Source organism: Aulostomus chinensis, chromosome 1 (assembly GCF_037954235.1).
Source record: "Aulostomus chinensis isolate RoL2024-O1b breed Wild chromosome 1, RoL_Achi_v1.0, whole genome shotgun sequence".
In the NCBI taxonomy this organism is placed as follows: domain Eukaryota; kingdom Metazoa; phylum Chordata; class Actinopteri; order Syngnathiformes; family Aulostomidae; genus Aulostomus; species Aulostomus chinensis.
In genome coordinates, this window is record NC_141320.1 from 28,889,577 (window position 1) to 28,911,349 (window position 21,773).

Sequence of the window (21,773 nt, forward strand, 5' to 3'; positions counted from 1 at the left end):
TGTTCCGGATAAAAGGTCTCAATAACAGCATCACTCCAGGTGAAACCATTCCAAAGAAGGCTAAGTGGAGCTGGCATATCAGCCCCCAATGGAAGCCTGCTGCTGCTGCCAAGCTCTCCATGTCATCATGGAAAAGTTGATTGTTCAACTCAATGTTTTTCCCATTGGGAGGAGATTTGTTGTTCCACCATGAAGTCTTTTCTTGTGATGAGTTTGTGTGTTGTAGTAGCATGAAGATATCTTGTTATCATGATCAACTCCTCTGGCCTGGTGGAAGAACGCTGCTGTGTTTGGATTCAGACGAGTCAAATCTGAACCAGTGACTTGTAGTTTTATCTTCGGTCTCCGGACTCATAAAATGGAGACCGGCCCAGTTTGACACTTTTGAACTCCTCCATGATGTTCAAATCTCATGACTGAGATTCGTGATTGGAAACATCGGCGGTTCAGCAAAGAAAACATGTAGCATTGAACATCGCTCTCATCCTTCTACTCAGAACGCTGCGGTGGACTCCACCGTGTCCAGGCTTTGGGCAGATACGTCTTCATCCTCCACCACCACCAGCCGCTCCACCCCACCCACCCTGTGCAGGTCTACATTACCAGGGTCGGATCTGGCAGGGTGGAGGATCTTTGATTCATCTTGGCTTTCCTGCTCCGGCTGTTTGAGAAACATTAAAATGAAGATGGTTGTTTTTGTCTTTCAGGCCACGCCAACGCCTCCTTCTGTCCCCACGCTTACGGCTGCCGAAACGTGCCGGTGTCCGAAAACCAGATCATTCTGGATGTGCCGGACCACCAGGTCGTCCTCACCTGCAGGTTCCTGCAGGCAGAGCCCTGTGGTGGTAGGTTTCCTGCTCCTCTGCTGGACTGATACCCTCTCCCTTTCCTGACACGTATCTGCTGTTTCTACTCTGTGCCTCCTTCTCCTCTGTCAGGCCTGGACTTCTTCCTTCTGTCTCTCCAGGATTACGTCCTGGTGGTGCCTGAGAGCAGCTCCAGCTCCAGCTCCCTGAACCAAGAACCACTGGAGAAATCTGACCACTTCATCAGCAACTGTGGCCTCAACAGCTTTCATGTCAAGTCGGTGTCTCTCAGCCTGAGTTGGTCCCTGTTCTGTATCCCTGAATGTTCTAGAGGAACTAAACTGGGCCTGACTGGGACGCTTCTGTCTGCTCAGATTTGGGTTGTGAATGCATTCAGATGTCATTTACAAGCATTGGAACTAAAGACCTGAGCCTCAAGAATATTTAGTTCTTGATTTACTTTCTCTTGCAGGGTTTCATTTTGTGCTAATTTTCTTTTGAAGATCTTTGTTTTTTGTTGTCCTTCCATTTAGCAAGTTTGGCTAATAACCTTTTCCCCACTAAACTAATTTTCCTAAAATGTCTCGCTAACGTTTCCTTTTTCTCTGTCGTCCCTCCTGTCCTTCATCTCCATTCTGTCTCAGCTCAGCTGTGTCTCTTTGGGCTGTCCTCACCAACGGCGCCCTGCCTTGTGCCTGCCATGAGGTTGGAGCTGAGAGTGACACCTGCGAGCCATTTGGTGGTCGGCAGGCCCCACGTGATTGGCCGAGACTGCTCCATGTGGGCCGCGGGTTGCTGGGGATTCCCCTCTGCAGACGTGAGTGTCAGATTGGATGAAGGATGAGTAATAAGGGCTTTAATGATGAGTGAGAGGACAGACCAAACCAACCTGTCCAACCATCAGAGGACAGCTTGGAGCTGAACATCAAAGGACATCCACCAAAATAGTCTTTAAAAAGGCGGGGTTCTCTGAAGCCAATTCAGTGAGCAAACTAAACTGTGTGTCATGTGACTGCTGGTCAACAGCACAACAATCCCAGGAAGAAACATCAATGTTGGGCTGAGCCAGTGTTTGTCTTTCACCAGATCATTTCATTCCTGTCTGTCTCTCTCTCTCCAGCTTCAGCCTGGAACTGTGGTACCAGGTTATGTGAACCGCTGACCGGCAACTGGATCTGTCCTCCCAGGACCCTCCGTCCTGAGGGCACCCAGTGAGCCCCAGACGTTTGGCTGCCACCCAGTGGTTGGCTGTGAGGCCTGCAACTGCTCCCGTCCTGGAATCCCTTCCCCAGACGTCAGGTGTGACGCTGTCAGCGGACAATGCAGGTGAGGGGTGATGACTCAGGAATAGTAGTCCAGGATCAGAGTTGGCTCAAGCAGACCAAGAACCAGCCCTCCCACCATGACGGTAACCAGTACAACAATGAGTTTAATGTCCTCACTGTCATGGTTAAAGCTAGAATTCCCCCAAACATGTATTTGCTCTTTCAAGTGTTGTTTTTTTTCCCGAGCATCCAACTGGATAAAGAAGATATTTATTCTAGACGATGGAGGACCTGGAGAGTTTGTAAATCTTTTTTATTTTGAAAGTTTAATGTTGTAAGGCATCGTTCTCCATTCGCCTCAAGCTAAAAACGTGTCTGGCTCTTCCTTCAGTGGGACCTCACAATGAAGTTGATCAAAAGTGACAACATGTCTTTGTGACCTCAGCACACCTGTTTGTGAGTGCTTGTAAGGAAAAGTCCACTTTGGTGGTGAAGTATGGCTTCAATCAGAAGACAATCATTCTCTCAGTACTGCAGCAGGACTGGACTCTTAAATCCCAGGTCTTTATTTGGAAACCCCTGAAATGGGAGTTCTTCCTGGGCTGTTGTGTCTCCTGACCTGATCTGGGCTTGGACTGAGACACCAGGCTTGTTTCCTCTGTGTTGGCAGCTCCACCTGCCAACTCTTGAGTGTTTGGTGTGGAATCTGTAGATGTCAAAGCAGCAGATGTGTCCTTGTCCTTACCTGTCAGCCTCTGTTCCCTTGTTTTATGAGGATGTGGGAACATCCAGCTGTGCACAGTAGAACCACAAGTCAAGATGGCAATGCCAGTGTCCAGTAGGACAAAACTACACCACCTAACCAGCCACACCCTCACTCACAGGAGCCATGAAACCCAGTTTGGGGCCCAGAGCTTTCCAGTTGGCTGCATTTAGTATGTTTCTATTATTGTGACACAACAGAGCCATTGACCTTCCTTTGATTCTGATGCTGAGATCATGGATTCAGCCTGAGTGTTGGTGGAGACACATGAAGACGGCCTTTTGAACACAAGGACGGCAGAACAGGCCAGAGGCAGGAGATGTTTTCAGTACCAAAAAATAAATAAAAAATAAAACACCACCCATCACATGCAATTAAGAGTGATCAGTGATACAATTATTGGAAAAATGAGTTTAATTTTCAGATTTTATGGTGACAGACAAAAGAGACATAAGAAGCACTCCACTAAAGGTCCATGCTTCACTTCCTTCTGCCGATGTCCCTCCTTGTTTGGTGTTCCTGGTCTTTCTCACTGTCTCCTGAAGCTCCTCCCTCACCAGCCCCACCACCTCTTTGGGCTCTTCCTTCGCCAGCTCTTTGTCCAGGACCATCCCCTCAAGGACCCTTTCTTCTATGTCCTGGTCTTTGTCCTCATCCCATTGCTGAGCATCAGAGAGGCTCACTTCCTGTCCAGCCTCCTTCAGGACCTGCTCTGCCTCATGACGCTCTGCTCTCTTGTGGGGAGTAAAAAGAGATGAAATCCACCTTCTTAGACGTCCAGGCTTCACCTTCTTCTTCTGATGTCCCTCCTCCACGCGTTTGGTTTTCCTGCTCTGTCTCCCTGACAGTCTTCTCCTCCTCCTGATGCCCTTCCTCCTCAAATGGCATGTGAGCCTCCTGGACCTCCTCTGCCTCTGTATTATTTTCCCTACATGTCAGTTTTTCTGTGTCCATGACATTGTCCCATTCTCCTCATGTCCTTCCTCCTTGGCTGTCAGCTTGGCCTCCTGGACCTCCTCTGCCTCTTTATTGCCCTCCTCTTTATCCTGTTTCTCCGTCTCCAGGTCCTCCTGGGCCTCCAGGACCATTTCTTCTTTGTCCTGGTCTTTGTCCTCATCCCATTGCTGAGCATCAGAGTTGCTCACTTCCTGGCGAGCCTCCTTCAGGACCTGCTCCGTCTCTTTCTTGTCCTGCTCCTCCCTCTTCCACCGGGCCTCAAGGACCTTCAGGAATGTTTTTGTGTCTTCTAGCTCAGCCTTCCACACAAAGTTCCTGGCCTGCCACTCAGCATCCACCTCCTTGTTCTCCTTCTTCACCTTGGCCATCAGTCGTCACATTCCTTTTTCCACACTTCATAGTTGTGGACCCACACTGGCTCCTTTGGCTCAGCCTCCACCTTTGCCCTCTCCTTGGCCTCCTGGAGCTTTGCTGCCTTCTTCCTCCTTGGAGCCTCTTTCTCTGGGATCAGGAACATTTTTCAGACAAGGCTGGAAGGGATGTTCTTATTACATCACTGTCGCATCATTTTGAGGTTCGTAGCAACTCTCACTACATCACTGTCAGCATCATTTTGAGAATAGGAGCAACTCTCACTACATCACTGTCGCATCATTTTGAGGTTCGTAGCAACTCTCACTACATCACTTTAGCATCATTTTGAGATAAGCAGCAACTCTCGCTACGTGACTGTAGCATCATTTTGAGGTTTTAAGCAACTGTCATGAAATCACTGGAGCATCATTTCTTAGGTTAGTCGCAACTCTCACGACATCACTGTCAGCATCATTTTGAAGTTTTGAGCAACTCTCGCTACATCACTGGAGCATCATTTTGAGATTCGTAGCAACTCTCGCTACATCACTGGACCATTATTTCTTAGGTTAGTAGCAACTCTGACTACATTACTGTAGCATCATTTTAAGGTTTTAATCAACTCTCACTACATCACTGTAGCATCATTTTGAGATTTTGAGATTTTTAGCAACTCTCACCTCATCACTGTAGCTTCATTTCGAGATAAGTAGAAACTCTCACTAAATTTCTGTCAGCATCATTTTGAGGTTCGTAGCAACTCTCACCACATTACTGTAGCATCACTTTGAGGATAGTAGCAACTCTTACTACATCACTGAAGCATCATTTTGAGATTTTAGTCACTTTTACTCCATCACTGTCAGCATTTTTGAGGTTCGTAGCAACTCTCACGACATCACTGTAGCATAATTTTAAGGTTTGTGTTAAACTTTGCATGTATACCTAATAAGCAACACTTGCTAATAAAGGAAATATCCTTGCAGCCTCTTTTGGCATATTTATTTGAACGGAGCTGTCACCCGTGATCATCCAGCTCGAGGCAGAAGGGGAGAGAGAGAGAGAACTTGGCACGTGCGTGCCCCCTACATGCAGAACAGTGACGTCACACATCAGTGACAGTGACATGAACAGTAGCACAGTTACAGTCAATCATATCACAATACTCAACACTCCCACTTATGAATGTACTGTTAACTGTTTAACCCTCATAAAATAAGTGAACAAAAAACGGGCAGTTAGTTTTCACAACGAACATAAAAAAACAAACAAACAAACAATTATGCACCAAACATGACCCCTGCAAATTTCTTTAAGCTAAATTTCTTTCATTTTAGGTGCCTCTTCATTGTAGTCTAGTTTTTGTTCACATGGTGTCTCCCTAGTCCCACACTCTTGCATGTCATAGCGACTCAGTATCTTTTCCACATATCTCTTTTGTGACATTTTTACACACCCCTCAGTCTGGTAGAAGTCTATGCCAAGTGTAACCCCCATAAAAATTTGGCTTGAGTTTATTGAACTTTTTTTTTTTTTCTTGTTGTAAATTCATGCAATGCCATAGAATCACCACTAGAGGGCACTGTATAAATGTGGTGAGTAGAGATTGCAGTAGACGCAATGCATGCTGGGATCAACTGCCGAAAAGAGACCGCGAGACTTTTCGTGATTTTCCGTTGAGACGAACAGTTATTTTCTTTATGGCTTGTTTCTTTTACTGCTTAATTTTTTTTAATACTTTGAGTCAATTACACGATTGAGAGTCGTTATAAAGAGTTTCCGACCGCTGTGACCGGAGGATGTTTCCTATTACCGGTATTGAGACGATCGAGAACTCCGGTGAGTGTGCTAGTTAGCCGCTATGTTGCTAGCGGACATGTAATGACTGTTTCTCAGTTCAGCTATGATTCAGCAATATGAGATCTGTTCTGTTATAATCTTAAAGAAAGGAAAAAAAAACAATCGGAGTAAGTTGTAAATGCACCAAATTGTTGTAATGGATAAATATGTTAAAAGTTTTGCATCTTAGAGCTGTGTTCATTTTCATACGGGAACGGTAGTTTTGCCGTGTTTTCATAGGCGCCTTAAGTGCCTTGTTCAATGTCATAGAGCTGAGAGGTATTCATGATTTGTAGATGTGAGATTTTAATTGTTGCAATATTAATATGTAAGAGTTGATGTTGAAATGATACTGAGTAAAAGTCATGTGACTTGAGGAAGCATGATTAGAGATACAGAGATATTGTGTAGCATGATTTATACTGTAACAAATGTAACGATGTCTGAGGGATTTTAATGTCTCAGGATATAGTTATTATTTTCTGTTACTGGCTGTTACATGAAGTGAAGAGAGAAAAAGAGAGTATACTGTACAGTAATTAGAGATAGATAACCAATTTTTTTCCTGTTATGGTAGATTGTTTTTTTTTTATTCTACTCCATTGCTGCATCTGCACTCTGGAGACTGACAGCATCGATCTCAACCAGGACCACTGTGTGACGAGAGGCAGGGTTCAAGAGGATCCAAATTCTTCAGTTCAGCATTACCGTGGAGCAGATAAGATCTAAGCCACGCAGCGTGCACATAGAAAAACAATAAAACATGACACACTACCCGGGTAGCACATACATATACATCAGACAGACGGACAGAAGGACAGTGACATTAAACAGCATGACGCTGTGAAGGGATGCTTATTTTTTTATTTTTCTTGTGTGAAGTGAAGCTTGTCTTACTCTTGCCATTGTGAAAAGAAAATTACAATAACTGTCTTGCACTAATTACCCCTCGCTCCTTGAGTTGAACCCAAGTATTGTTGCTTTTACCGAGTTACAATAATATTAGCTAGCTAGCAATGTTAGCTAGTTAACGTTAGCTAGCTGGCAATATTTAGCACCACCAACTAGTTAAACAAGGTCAACAGCTGTTATGATGATGGTCACATGATTTAACCTTCCTCCTGTGGGACCTGTTGGAGGTTCTAAATGCATCAAAGAAGCACATCAACTTGTTGACTGCATCAAGGCTTTCTGACTTTGTCCGGAACCTCTAGTTCAACCAAATCAAACCAACAAATGTTGTTCACTGAATGATCGAATAGTGAGGGTCTGTCTGGACCCAGTTATCAAAATAAGATGACAAAGCAACAGTCAGAGCCAAACCTGAAGTCAGAAGTGCACTGTCAGCAACACTGCCAGCAGCTCCTCTCCCAGTCATGGGAGCTTCAGGGACTCTCATCAGCCTCGTTCTCCCATCGACCTGCACAACAACACAACAAACAAAGACGGCAGGTCCAGTGTGGTCCTGATAAGACCACTGGACTGCAGGGTCCCAATATCACTGGTGACAATGGTTTTACCAGCTGGGACCTTGGACAAGAACTTCTCAGAGGAAACTCATCATGGAGGCTCAGTGAAGAAAACTAGACCTGAGCTGCCTGCTGGAACCTAGCAGGTGAAGGACAGAGCTCCACCTCTTTAGAGACACCACCACTGTGGGCTCATGTTGGCAAAAGAAGTGGGTCAGTTTTTGACACACACACACACACACACACACACACACACACACACACACACACACACACACACACACACGCATGTTCTTACACACAGAGACTTTTCCTCTGTTTTTGTTTTTTACTGGTTTTGAACCAGTAACTGGTTTCTGTTGGTTTGGTTTGCTTGACTGGTTGTTGTTTGTTGACCTTCCAAATCCATATTTTGGGTTCTGGCTTGTTCTGCTTTTCATTTTGTGTTTGGATTAAAGTTCTGTTTCTGAAAAAGAGACTTTTTTCTCTTTTTCTTGAAGTAAATTTATGAGGTTCTAAACTGACCATAACACCATGGATGTTCCAATAGTTAATGATATTAAAATGAATACTAAATCAAACCAATCCATGTCAGAGATGTGTTCTAACACCCTCAGTAACGGTCAGGAAACACAACAACCTTTGGTTCATTTCTAGGATTTTCTTGAGGTTCATTTTACCATTTTTTTTAACTGAAATCGAGGGTTTAGTGACTAAAAAAAGGTCCAGAGGCCCACAACTAAATATTCAAACCAATATTTCCATGGATAAGGAAGCCTAACAAGGTCACCAAGAGATGGAAACAACTTGGAGGATAGAAAATTGTTTTAGTTTATTTGACAGCTGATTGAAGACCTGGGTCAAAACTGACCGTTACCATAGAGATGGGAACAGGAAGCTGACACAAGAGGAAGGTTCCAGCTCTGAAAAAGTAGTTTGATCAAAATCTTGAACTGCCAGTAGAAATATCCTTTTGTATGTTGACCTTTGTTGACAGAAGTCACTTTAGCTTGGCAGTGAAAAGAATGGCTGCTAGCTTGACAAAGAACTGCACAAACCAGGTTCAAGCTGGACTTTGGACCCTGGTATCTGCAACGACTCCATCAACTCCTAATCTAGCAGCTCTGCTGGGTCCAACTATTTTACAGAACATTTGACAGACCTGTGGAGCAGTGAGGACACACATGAGTTGATCACATGATCCACTGAAGCGCCATTTTACCTGCCACTGAGGTCACCAACATGAACTGGAGTTGGGAATCTTCAACTGAACCTGGTATCACAGCGACACCTGCTGCTGCAAAATGGAACAGCAACATTGAAACCAAGTACAGGATTGGAGGGAGACTGATGGTCGCTGTTTGGGTTTTTGAAGAACAAGGAGGGCGTGGCTTCAAGCTGGATTCTCAGAGACTATTTCCCCAACCTCTACATTGGCATCTACACTGTCCTCCAGTCATGTGACTGAAGTCATCCACTCATGTGACTGAAGTCATCCAGTCATGTGACTGAAGTCATCCAGTCATGTCAGTGATGTCACTCAGCAGGACTGTCACTGCCATCACATTATAGAAAAGAACCCAGACTCCACATTTATGGGGCAGTTTTGGTCTTTAAACACTTGACAGTTCCAGGAGATTTAGTCTGGCTCAAGATCTTCAGATCAACCCAGGACAGAAGGCTATGACTCCATTGGATTGTATAGTTGGAGCATTCAGAGATCTGGTGGATCTCAGTAGGAGCTGTATTTATCCACTGAATGATCCTGGTCAATGTGATCCTGCTTCTCCATCTCTAAGGCTGACAGAGCAGGAGGACATGACTGAGAAGAAAGCTGCCCTTGAGCAGCTTCAGTCTCTGAGTGACAACACACAGGCAGAAAACCAGAATTTGAGGGAACAAGTTTCTACTCTTGAACGGAAGAATAAAAGAGCAATCCAGGAGCTACAGAACCTCACTGCTGTGGTGGCCAACCTCAAAACGGTCCAGGACAAGAACCAGACTCAGATAGAAGATCTGAACGCAACAGTCCACAGTCTTCAGTGTGAGGGGAGGAAGGTTGATGGAGAGAACAATGAGCTCAGAAAAGAGCTGACCCAGGTTCAGTCTCTGAGGGAGAGAGAACAGGTGGAGATGAAATGTCTTGAGGAAGACCTGACTGAGAAGAAAAGTGCACTTCATCAGCTTCAGTCTCTGTGTGACAAGAGATGGACAGAAAATCAGAATTTGTGGGGACAGGTTTCTAGTCTTGGACAAGAGAAGATTATTGCATATCAGCTGGTAGAGAACATGTCTGCCATGGTGGGCAACCTTGAATCTGTGAGGGAGGAGAACCAGACTCAGATCAGAGACCTGAACACACAACTCCACAATCTTCAGCTTGAGGTGAAGATGGTTTACAAGGAGAAGTGTGACCTCAAGTGTGAGCTCAACTCCATCCAAGCAGAGAAGAACAAAATGAGAGAAGAACTCACTGAGAAGAAGACGACTCTTGAACAGCTGAGGTCCCAGAGTGAGGAGAGAGAGGCAGAAAATGGATGTTTGAGGAGACGAGTTTCTACTGCATCTCAGGAGACAGAGACCTTCACTGCAGAGTTGGCCCACCTTGAATCAAGGAAGGACCAGGACCCCACAAAGACTGGCAGTCTGAACGGTGAAGTTCAGAGTCTTCTATGTGCAGTGAGAACACAAAAGAAGAAAAGGAACAGTGCTCAGAGGGAAATCCTGGGAAATCTTCATGATTTAAAAAGCTGTTTGAAAGAGGAAAATCATGACCTTCAAGTGAAGGTCCAGCAAACTTCTGAAGAGCAAGCAGACTCTCCCCTACCTCCAGCCAGAGAAGAGCAAGCAGACTCTCCCCTACGTCCAGCCAGAGAAGAGCAAGCAGACTCTCCCCTACGTCCAGCCAGAGAAGAGCAAGCAGACTCTCCCCTACGTCCAGCCAGAGAAGAGCAAGCAGACTCTCCCCTACGTCCAGCCAGAGAAGAGCAAGCAGACTCTCCCCTACGTCCAGCCAGAGAAGAGCAAGCAGACTCTCCCCTACGTCCAGCCAGAGAAGAGCAAACAGACTCTCCCCTACGTCCAGCCAGAGAAGAGCAAGCAGACTCTCCCCTACGTCCAGCCAGAGAAGAGCAAGCAGACTCTCCCCTACGTCCAGCCAGAGAAGAGCAAGCAGACTCTCCCCTACGTCCAGCCAGAGAAGAGCAAGCAGACTCTCCCCTACGTCCAGCCAGAGAAGAGCAAGCAGACTCTCCCCTACGTCCAGCCAGAGAAGAGCAAGCAGACTCTCCCCTACGTCCAGCCAGAGAAGAGCAAGCAGACTCTCCCCTACGTCCAGCCAGAGAAGAGCAAACAGACTCTCCCCTACGTCCAGCCAGAGAAGAGCAAGCAGACTCTCCCCTACGTCCAGCCAGAGAAGAGCAAACAGACTCTCCCCTACGTCCAGCCAGAGAAGAGCAAACAGACTCTCCTCTACGTCCAGCCAGAGAAGAGCAAGCAGATGCTCTCATATGTTCTTCTGCAGAGGAGCGATGGGATTCTGCTGCATGTCCTGCAACTGAAAAGCAGAATGATGGGGGCACCCTGGAAACTGGACCTGCTAGGGGTCAAACCAGAGGTCTACTGAGCCGTTTGACATCTGGTGTAGAAGATGCTCTGTTCATGTTCATAGTTTCTTCTTTGTGTGCTTTTCCTCAACTTTGTTTTCTTTGTTTGTTATATATGATGATACCTTGATCACCACAGCAGTTGATCCCAGCTTGATCAGCTGAGTGCTTTGCAGTCTAAAGCACTTTAGTGATACCTGTGGGGTCCCTTATCCTCCCTGACCACAGGGATTCAGCCTCACTGTAGGAGAGTGAACCTTCCAGGTTGCAGCTTCTAGACTCTGGAACGCTCTCCCACTGGACATGAGGACGCTGAGGACACCTTTAGAAAGAAGCTAAAGACCCATTTGTTTAGTAAAATTATTGTTCATGATGGAATCGTCCCTCCTTACCTGCCCACACAGGTCAAGAGGTCAAATGATTCCCTGTTTAAAACAGCTCTTCATCTCATGGATGTGCATCCCAACAGTCAGAGCTCACAGATGCTCCTATTCCCTCCGGTGTGAGGCACTAGGAGTGACTGATGAGGGTCAGGGGGGTCAGGCTAGTCCAGATAGTGGGTCTGTATGAGGTTGGAAGGGAGGGATAAGTGGCAGAGTACAGGCTGTAGTTGTGCTCCAACGGTTAAGACAGGGCAGGACAAAAAATGACCTCCTGATGGTGTTAGGAGTGATTCTTACAAGAACCAATCAATAAAAGTGGGTGGTGACCTGCTCATGTGACGCTTGTGTTGATGATTACTGCGTCTCCTCCATGCTCATTTATCATGAATGAATCCCTCTGAGTAAAACACCTGATGACTCCTGAGTTGTTTCACAAAATGTGTGTGTGTGTGTGTGTGCGCGTGTGTGTGTGTGTGTGTGTGTGTGTGTGTGTGTGTGTGTGTGTGTGTGTGTGTGTGAGCAATAACTACAAGTTGTCTATGTATAGATCAAACAATTATTCATCAATTAGATACATTGCCTGTGGAAGTTCAGGTTTCCTGTAATTCAGTTTGCAGACAACACAGAAAACTGCCCCTGACCCCTCCCCTCATTCTGGAGGCTTTAACATGAAAATGAAAATGCTGACAGACACAAATGCAAATCAGGGTATCTGACCAGAGGTGACATATTTTTTAATGCTTTTCTTGTTATATTTGTTATATATGTTCTGTATGGTTATATTTGTTATGGTTGTTATGGAGTTGATGGTTATTATCTCTGTTTCTTGTGTCTTTGTCTTTGTTGTCCTCCCCTTCGTCTGTCCTGGATTTTTGACCTTGGTTGCAGGAAGCCTGTGACCTCAACTCCTTTTTCTGTGTTGCTGAACGTAGAGCCTTGCTTCATTGTGCTCGCTAAAGTGTGATCCTCCCTGCTGATTCCTTATTTCATTGACTAATTACCCACCAAAAATAAATACCTACTTGCTTTATTTGGCTGAAGTTTAAAAGACCATCATTCTGGTAGCAACAGTCTTTCTGCCTTGTAAACACGCTAAGCTAACGATGGCTTCTCCCTCTTGTTCTCCTCTCTCCTGCTCAGAGTGCCACATGTTTTGTTCCTCCTCTGCCTCCTTTAGTGATACTGATAAGTGTGTTAAATGTAGTTTTCTTGTTGTGTTGGAGGTGAGGCTTAGCGATGTTGAATTGGACCTGCAGCGGCTCTGCACCAAAAGCTGCGAGAGCTAGCCAGCCCTCACTAGCTGGTGCAGACCGCCTTAGCTTAGCTCCTAGCTTAGGCCTAACTAGCGCTCCCCCAGCAGCTCCCATGCATCTGGGAGAGTGTCAAGAAAAGTTGGGCCCAAGCTAGGATTTGCTTGCTCATGAAGAATTGTTGGGTGTAAATTCATTTAAGGAGTGTTGAACTGGACCTGTTCTACTTGTAAAGTGTAACTTTTGTTATTTGGTGCTTTACAGGGTGATGACTTGACTTCATTGCAGCTTTGACCTGAGCAGGTGTTCATCCTCATCTCAGTAACAGGGGACACTTTATCACACCAGTGGACAAACATCAGCATTCATTACCCAGCAGCTCCTCTGATCAACAGAACAAGCTAAAGTATTCTGGAGAATGAGGGAATTGATCCCTCAACCTCTTACATGCGTAGCGAGCGCTCTACCATTTGAGCTAATTCCCTGTTAAGGAGCACAGCAGATGATGCAGGTTGACCTTCATGAATGATTGAATGAGCGTCACCAGTTGAAGCTTCTCTGGTTGACCAATGTAATGGAGACCAAGGGTTCCATGACATCAATGATTAATTGAAGGTAGCATTTGTCTTGGTATTAACAGTTTATGTAAATTATAGGCACACACACATGTTAATGGTCAGGTTTATTGAATCGGAAAACATGTGAAACATTTTCTATGCCATGTGTTCCAGGGAGGGACCTGGGAAGCACAGGGGGACCGGCCATCCTGCCTGTGGAAAATGAAGACCCCAGTGTCAGTCAGTGGGAATCACTGTGCAAGGCCTGGTATTTAGTGTTGATCTAGTTTGTCTTATGTAAATGTGGCAGTTTCAGGCGTCACGGTCAGTCCTCACCTCTTCCTGGTGGTTTCCTTTAAGGGGGTGGAGCCAAAAGGGGAGAGTGGCCCAAGGAAGCTCCTTAGGAGATGTAGGTGCAAACCTTTGCTCCCAGATGGGGGAGGGGGTACAATCACAGGCAAGGTTCATTGAATGATTATGCATGTGGATGTATTATTGAGTTGGTGTAGTAGTCTGGAATCATGTATATATTTAGTCAGGTTAAGTTGTTGAGATGGTGCTGGTTTGATGTAAATATTGATTGTAGAGCATGGTTGTGGTCTCACCTCCACTCTATGGGCCATCCATCGTCATCTTCTGCTTATTCCTTACTAGTAAGGGTCACGGGGGGGGGGGGGCTGGAGCCTATCCCAGCATCTACGGGCGAGAGGCGGTGTTCACCCTGGGGACAGGTCGCCAGTCCATCGCAGGGCCAATATACAGAGACGAACAACCATTCACACTCACACCTACGGTCAATTTAGAGTATCAATCAGCCTCGTCCCCTAATTGCATGTCTTTAGACAGTGGGAGGAAGCCGGAGTACCTGGAGAGAACCCACGCAGGAACAGGGAGAACATGCAAACGCCACACAGAAAGATCCCACGCCTGAGCCGGGACCTTCTTGCTGTGAGGGCACAGTGCTGACCACTGCACCACCGTGCAGCCCCGCTATGGGCTGGTCTGTCTAATTTCCTGCAGCCAGGAGAGGATAAAAGGCAGTCAGCGGTTTTTAATGTAAGTTGATGGTGTCTCATGCAATCTCATTCAATACTCCAGTGGTGGTTTAAGTGAAGAAAAACATGGGTTAGTCAGTAGGACTCTGTGTGTGTGTGTGTGTGTGTGTGTGTGTGTGTGTGTGTGTGTGTGTGTGTGTGTGTGTGTATGTGTGTGTGTGTGTGTGTGTGTGTGTGTGTTTGTGTGTTTCCATGCAGACTTTCCCTTGTAACAACCGATTTGATTTGGAAACCATCTCATCTAAATCTCCTCTCCAAAACCCTCTTCTGCAACTTTGTACCCAAGTTGTCTCCTCATCAGGCACCACAGTATCCAGTAGGTTCAGTTAAAACAGTCATCAGTGATTAATGTTCATGTTCAATGATGAGGTTTTGATTTATTCTTCCAGAATCATCTGAAGAAACCCTCCTCAACACAGTGAAGCCTTCATCTGACAGGAGGAGTTTCTTTTCCCAGTGATTCCACTGATAATGAAAAGCTTTGTTCATCAGACTGGTCTGATAGGATCAACTACTGGTTGCTCTGGAGTGCAAACAGCAACCTGTCAGGAAACATTAGTCAGATCAAAGCCAAGATTAAAGCAAGAGCCTCCAGATCAAAGTCAGAATTGATGATGATGTCATCAGGGGGCTTTGATAGTGTATTTATTTGTACCTAAAATTCTGTCTTTGATCTCAGGAGGACATGAAAGAAACCCAATTGAGGAAAGTTGAGGAGAACATTCAGCTTCACTAGAAACACTTGAACTGTTGAACAGTAGAATTTGTTAGAAACAGTTTACAACACTGAGTGACAGGACTGAAGAGGGGAGATTTTTGTATTTTCAGTTTAATTCTAACTTAAAACTGGGCATGAATATTTTTAGTCGTTCATATTCTAACATACAGAGGAAGTCATGACATTCCCTTTTTTTTAACCTGTCCTGTTCAGGAAATGGAAATTTAGCTGCTATGTTGAATCAGAAAAACCTTTTGAAGTCTACTTTGCTTCAGTCAGAAAGTGGACTGTTGTTAACTCTCACAATGGTTGGTGATTGTGGAGGAAGACAAAATCCTTATGAACCTCTTTTTAACAGACACACATTTCTAAAGACACTGGTTCATTTTATTTTTCTTCTTTTAGCAGAGGATGGTTTCGATCCATCGACCTCTGGGTTATGGGCCCAGCACGCTTCCTCTGCACCACTCTGCTCTACCATTGATGGTAACGTCTGCTAGCTTAGTCTGCTACTTTGATGGCTCTGCCTGCTCTAAGGTCCAGACCCCTGGATGTGGTGGTTCCTACCTGAACGTAGATTCTGTCAGCTCATGTTGTTAAATCAACTCACCAGGAACACCAGTAGATTTCAATGGACTGACAATGAGTCTCATTGAATGGTAAACATGTCAAATATGAAGTCATCACCTGAGGAGGTCTGCTGCTGGAATGAAGCTCCAGATATTCACAAGATATTCTAGATCTTAAAATAAAGCATTTTTATATTTGATTTATTGTTCATTAGCCTGCTTCACATTGTTTGATTCTATGTGTTGGATATAAATAGAACTTTGATCCACAACCTCCACAAACACTCTTGTCCAACTTTTGTGCCCAGATTTTCTCCTCCTGAGGCACCAAATCAAGTCAAGTCATTTTATTTGTTTGAACCAAATCACAACAAAGTTCTCTCATGACTCTTTACTAGTAGTAAAGAAGTCTGCTTCTCCAGCTGAGTCAACAGATTCCTGTGTTGCTTGAGTCATTGTGTATCCTGGCTGCATTCAGCGCTTTCACCGCTGCAGCCTAGCTTGATTGCCAGTCAGGACAGGTGTTATTAAGAATGGAAGAGGGGACAGTTTTGGCAGGACAAGTTGCTCCACATTCAGGAGATGGTGGGAAGTTTCAAAGCTGCCATAAATCTTGATGACAAACTTCTTCACTGTGTGGGAGGTTCAGAGTCCCTGGTTTGATTGCAGCTTTGACCTGAGCAGGTGTTCATCCACATCTCAGTAACGGGACACTTTATCACACCAGTGGACAAACATCAGCATTCATCACCCAGCAGCTCCTCTGATCAACAGACCAAGCTGAAGTATTCTGAGAAGGAGGGCATGGATCCCTCTACCTCTCACATGCTAAGCTAGCACTCTACCATTGGAGCTAAGTCCCTGCTAATGAGCATCAGATAATGCAGGTTGACCTTCATGCAGGGTTGAATGAGCGTCACCACTTGAAGCTTCTCTGGTTCAACAAAGCCTTGGGACCAAGACAGGAATTGGAACCTGTGCAGGTCCAGACCCATACTGAAGTTGGTGGAGACAATTGTTTCAACCAGGGACTGAATGAAAAGACTTGCCCAGACTCCTGCTCGCTCTTCTGAACCGACCCCTCATCTCTGTGTGGAGTAAACATCAGAGGTGGGGGGTGCAGGTTCTGCTTTGACCTCCTGACCTCCTGGGTAAAGCAGTGGAGATGTTGAGCTTGAAGGAGTTGACGGCCTCCTTCATCTTCTCATTGGTTTGCTAAACTCAGCATCATGAAATGTTGCTGAAATTCAACATGTCAGCTGAGGCCAGAGATTCCTGCGTTCCCTGAGTCCTTGAGTGTCGTCTCTGTTGTTTGAAAGCACAAAGCTGTTCCTGATGGTCCAGTGTGTCAGATTCTGGGCTCCCACAGCTGTAACTGGGGTTTGAGCTCCGTTAAGGGACTGGTTTTGTGGAGAGAACCAAGCAGAAGAATTGACAGTTTCAGCAGGAAAGGTGACCATTGCTCCACAACCTCAGTCCCAGGATTCATTCCTGCCTCACCCAGCATGGCCCTATGATCAACAGAAATGAACTGCCAGTGGAGGTCCTCAGTAATCCAGGTCATGGTTTCTCTAGATTGCTGTGTTGTAGTCAGGACACTTGCAAATATCAGCCTCTTTCCTCCATGATCTCTCATTCTTTCTGTTCTCTCCATTTCTCCTCTTCGTTTCTACTCCTTGCTGACTGTTGTTCCTCATTTGTGGCAGAGTTCAGTCAGTGGACCAGACATTTTGCCACTACACTGTCCATCATCAGGGCATTTAACATCCAGGACTGGCTCCCAGATCATCGCCATGACCTCATCCCCTGCACCAGTGGACAGTTCATCAAGGATGGCAAACATGTGGGTCTCAATTCCCCTCCATCTTTGTAGGTTGGTTACATTTCCTCCTGGTCTTTAATCCATCTTTAGTTGACATTTTTCTGTTGAGCCCAGTTTGTTGACTGCCAGGCTGTCTTACTTTTCAATGGCACAGCAGCAGACAGCAAGAGGGTTGCTATGGTGCAGTTGGTAAAATCCCTATCAATGGTCTGCAGAAATATGCTGGGAGTTCTTTTTTATTATGAACCAGAATTCAAGGACTGACCAAGGAAACCACAGCACAGAATTTAGAGATCAAAGAAAGAAATCAAAGACAGAACCTGAAGATCAGGAAATGGCACAGATCAATGAGATCCATGGACTCATCAGTGAAGGTTTTCTTTCAGGACATTTTCTACCCAGAGTGATAAAAGCAGCCAACACCTCCAGCACAGAGAGGAGAGACCTGCCACACCTCTCCAGAGACCTGGGACATGATGGCAGTGGTGGGCTTTGAACCCACGCTTCCTCAGAGACTGGAGCCTAAATCCAGCACCTTAGACCACTCAGCCACACTACCTCACTGAGCAGGTCAGTGAGTTGGTCTGCTAAAGGCATGTTGAACAGGAAGTAACAATGATTTCAAACTTATTCTGAAGGGTGACCCCTTCCCTCCCGTGGTCACAGGAAGTGACGACAGCACCGCTTGAAGAAGCCAGGAAAGAAATGGTAAAAGGACTCAATTTAAACAGAGCCTTTCTACCTCAGCATACCATGCTAGCAAACCTCCTTTTGTCTGGTTTGGACGGACAGACAGACAGACAGACTACTTTATTAATCCCTTTTGGACGTTCCGCGAGGGAAATTGCACTCTCCTCAACATACATTCACAGCACTGTTACCATAGATTAGACTAAAAATAGCAAAGAAGAAAAAACAAAGACTATATATATATATATATATATATATATATATATATATATATATATATATATATGTATATATACATATATATATATATGTATATGTATATATGTATATATGCATATATACATGTGCGGGTGCCTGTGTGTACCTGGATGGTTATGTATATGTGCATAGTGACAGGAATAATCATAATATTAATTGTTCTTAATTGTTATTATAACAATAATAATGATGATGATATAATATAATAATGATGATGATATAATATAAAACATATAATAGTTATAATAAAATAATAATAGCAGTAGTAACAAGAATTATATAATAATAATAATACAAAATAATAAATGCTCATGATAATTATTATGAGCAAACAGACATTATGAACAAGCATTACAAACATTGTTCATTACAAACATTATGCTCATAAATAATAAATGCTCATAATAAAAAATAATAAAATAATTATGATAATAATAATAATAATAATAATAATAATAATAATAATAATAATAAATAAAAAAAATAATGTACAGTCTCTTATATTGCACGAGTGTCCGGTTGTTATTGGGTTAAGCTGATGGTGCTCAGCCCTCTCCTACAGTCCTTCTGTTGGCCCTCCCCTCCTCCAGTGAGGAGTTTAACAGTTTAATGGCTCGGGGGATGAAGGAGGTCATCAGTCTGGTTGTTGTTTGGTGACTGTGGATGAACACACAGGAGAAGTTGAGCATGAATCTGTGTTCCTGTTCACTTGAATACATGCAGGAGTGTGAGGTGGAAATACTACTGTTTATTTTTGTTCTGATTTCAGAACTGTTGACACAACGGTGTCAGATTAAAGCATCTCCACCTTCCAGATGCTGGTCTCCTTCTGGGGTCCTGACTGACCTCCATCTTGTGTTCTGGATCCACCTGAACCCAGCAGCTCCAGATCCCTTCACTCCCTTACAGGGATAGAAAATGGCTGCTGGATGGAAGTCCCCCAACTGTGGCTGTTCTGAAACTCTTCTCCTCAGTCACTCCTGAGTTGACACTGAGATGGAAACTCTGAGTATCAGGTTCAGAACAGCTGATCTGAGTTGGTCCAATCAACTGTGAGTGTGTTCACCTTGAGTGTCACACGTGCACAACCACCACAAAATGACATCATCAATGGAGCCCTGATACCACAAGTCACCATGACAACCAAGAACAAAATAACAAGTTACTTTGAAACAAGACCTTCATATATTTATGATGACATCACCAATATGAGCCTTTTCTCTTTTCCAGGCTGTCTTACTTTTCAATGGCACAGCAGCAGACAGCAAGAGGGTTGCTATGGTGCAGTTGGTAAAATCCCTATCTATGGTCTGCAGAAATATGCTGGGACTTCTTTTTTATTATTAACCGAAATTCAAAGACTGACGAAAGACACCAAAGCACAGAATTTAGACATCAAAGAAAGAAATCAAAGACAGAACCTGAAGATCAGGAAATGGCACAGATCAATGAGATCCATGGACTCATCAGTGAAGGTTTTCTTTTGGTTCATGGTCACTTGTTGTCGTACTGGTGTGATGATGTCAGACCCTTCACATTCAGTTCAAACAGACTCCAAAGTGTAGCTGTGATGTAGAGGGCAGCAGCCTTGTGCTTGGTTCCGTCATGGTTCTCTGCATTGTTAGCAAACTCACCAAAGACCTCCCTGAAAGCAGGATCATTTTCCCAGAGTGCTTTTTTAACCAAGTACCAATTTGTCCCTCTTTAAAAAACAACAAACAAAGATGAGGTCAGACTGAGATGGACGAGATGATATGGATGTGATTTATGGCTTTCAAACACCAAATATTCAATTTTTCTTCAGGGCTTTTGAGAGGTTCTGGGTAATGAATGAAAATTTAAATTGGACAGAAACGACATGCGGGGTCACTGTGTGTGTTTACACGTGTGTGTATTTCTTGTTTTATGGTGTTGGAGACCATTTCCATCATCAACACTAATCAGGAGTCCTCGTCCTCATGGGGACCAAAGACCGGCCCTGATGCAGCTCAATGCAGTTTGTGAGTTCTTTCAGAGTGAAGGTCTGGATTGAGTTTAGTTTGAAATAAAGATTAAGATTCAGTTGGTTAAGATTAAGATTAAGATTAAGGTTAGGCTGCACATAGAATGAACTTGATCCAATGTTCTCATAAGAATAGCTGGGCACACCTGAGTGTGTTTACATGCAGACTTCCTCTTGTGACAACTGATGTCATTGGAAACCATCTTGAGGAGATTTGGAGAAAGTTCAATCTTTTAGCTGCAGTTACAGCGATTTACAACACTGCAACAACAACAAAAAACACCCCTCCACAAACACTCTTGTCCAACATTTGTGCCCAAATTTTCTCCTCATGAGGCACCAAATCAGGTCAAGTCAGTTTTATTTGTTTAGAACCAAATCACTACAAAAACAGCCATTAAGTTGATCTGGTTGGCACTGGTATTTGTTCTTGCTGCAGCTCAGGAGTGATTCAGGAGAAGAGTTTCAGAACAGCCAAAGTTGGGGACTGGAATTCTAAAATGTCCCCTGGAACCAAACAACCTTGGGAGGTAAAACCTGCAATCATAGCCACTCAGATGCAGCAGCAGAAGAAGCTGTCATCTACCCTGACAGTCAGAGCATCAAGTCAAGAAAACATCACCATCTTGTAGTTCCAAACCTTCACCTGTCAGATTCAGCTACTTCTTATTGTGGGACTTTAAATTTGAACACAATGGAATTTGGACAAGGAGTTTTCCTTCAAGTCCAAACATCATCGTCCAGCCTCCAACCAGAGGTCCATCAGTTATCATGGAGCCACAGGTGGAGTCTGGATTCTTTTCTAGAATGAGACGGCAATGACAGTCCTGCCAAGTGACATCACTGACATGACTGGATGACTTCAGTCACATGACTGGATGACTTCAGTCATGTGACAGGATGACTTCAGTCACATGACTGGATGACTTCAGTCACGTGACTGGATGACAGTGTAGATGCCAATGTAGAGGTTGGGGAAATAGTCTCTGAGAATCCAACTTGAACCCACGCCCTCCTTGTTCTTCAAAAACCCAAACAGCGACCATCAGTCTCCCTCAAATCCTGTACTTGGTTCAATGTTGCTGTTCCATTTTGCAGCAGTAGGTGTCCTTGTGATACCAGGTTCAGTTCAAGAGTCCCAACTCCAGCTCATGTTGGTGACCTCAGTGGCAGGTAAAATGGCGCTTCAGTGGATCATGTGATCAACTCTTGTGTGTCCTCACTGCTCCACAGGTCTGTCAAATGTTCTGTAAAATAGTTGGACCCAGCAGAGCTGCTAGATTAGGAGTTGATGGAGTCGTTGCAGATACCAGGGTCCAAAGTCCAGCTTGAACCTGGTTTGTGCAGTTCTTTGTCAAGCTAGCAGCCATTCTTGTCACTGCCAAGCTAAAGTGACTTCTGTCAACAAAGG

At 44.6% G+C, this 21,773-nt stretch overlaps 1 long non-coding RNA gene across 1 annotated transcript; it reads left to right on the forward strand.

Annotated features, from left to right (window-relative positions):
- Positions 1–1,510: 1,510 nt before the first annotated feature.
- Positions 1,511–3,903, forward strand: LOC147271078 (uncharacterized). The gene is made up of 3 exons (XR_015115740.1): positions 1,511–1,623; positions 1,927–2,373; positions 2,463–3,903. It is a non-coding gene; the product is annotated as an uncharacterized LOC147271078 (long non-coding RNA).
- The last annotated feature ends 17,870 nt before the right edge of the window (positions 3,904–21,773 follow it).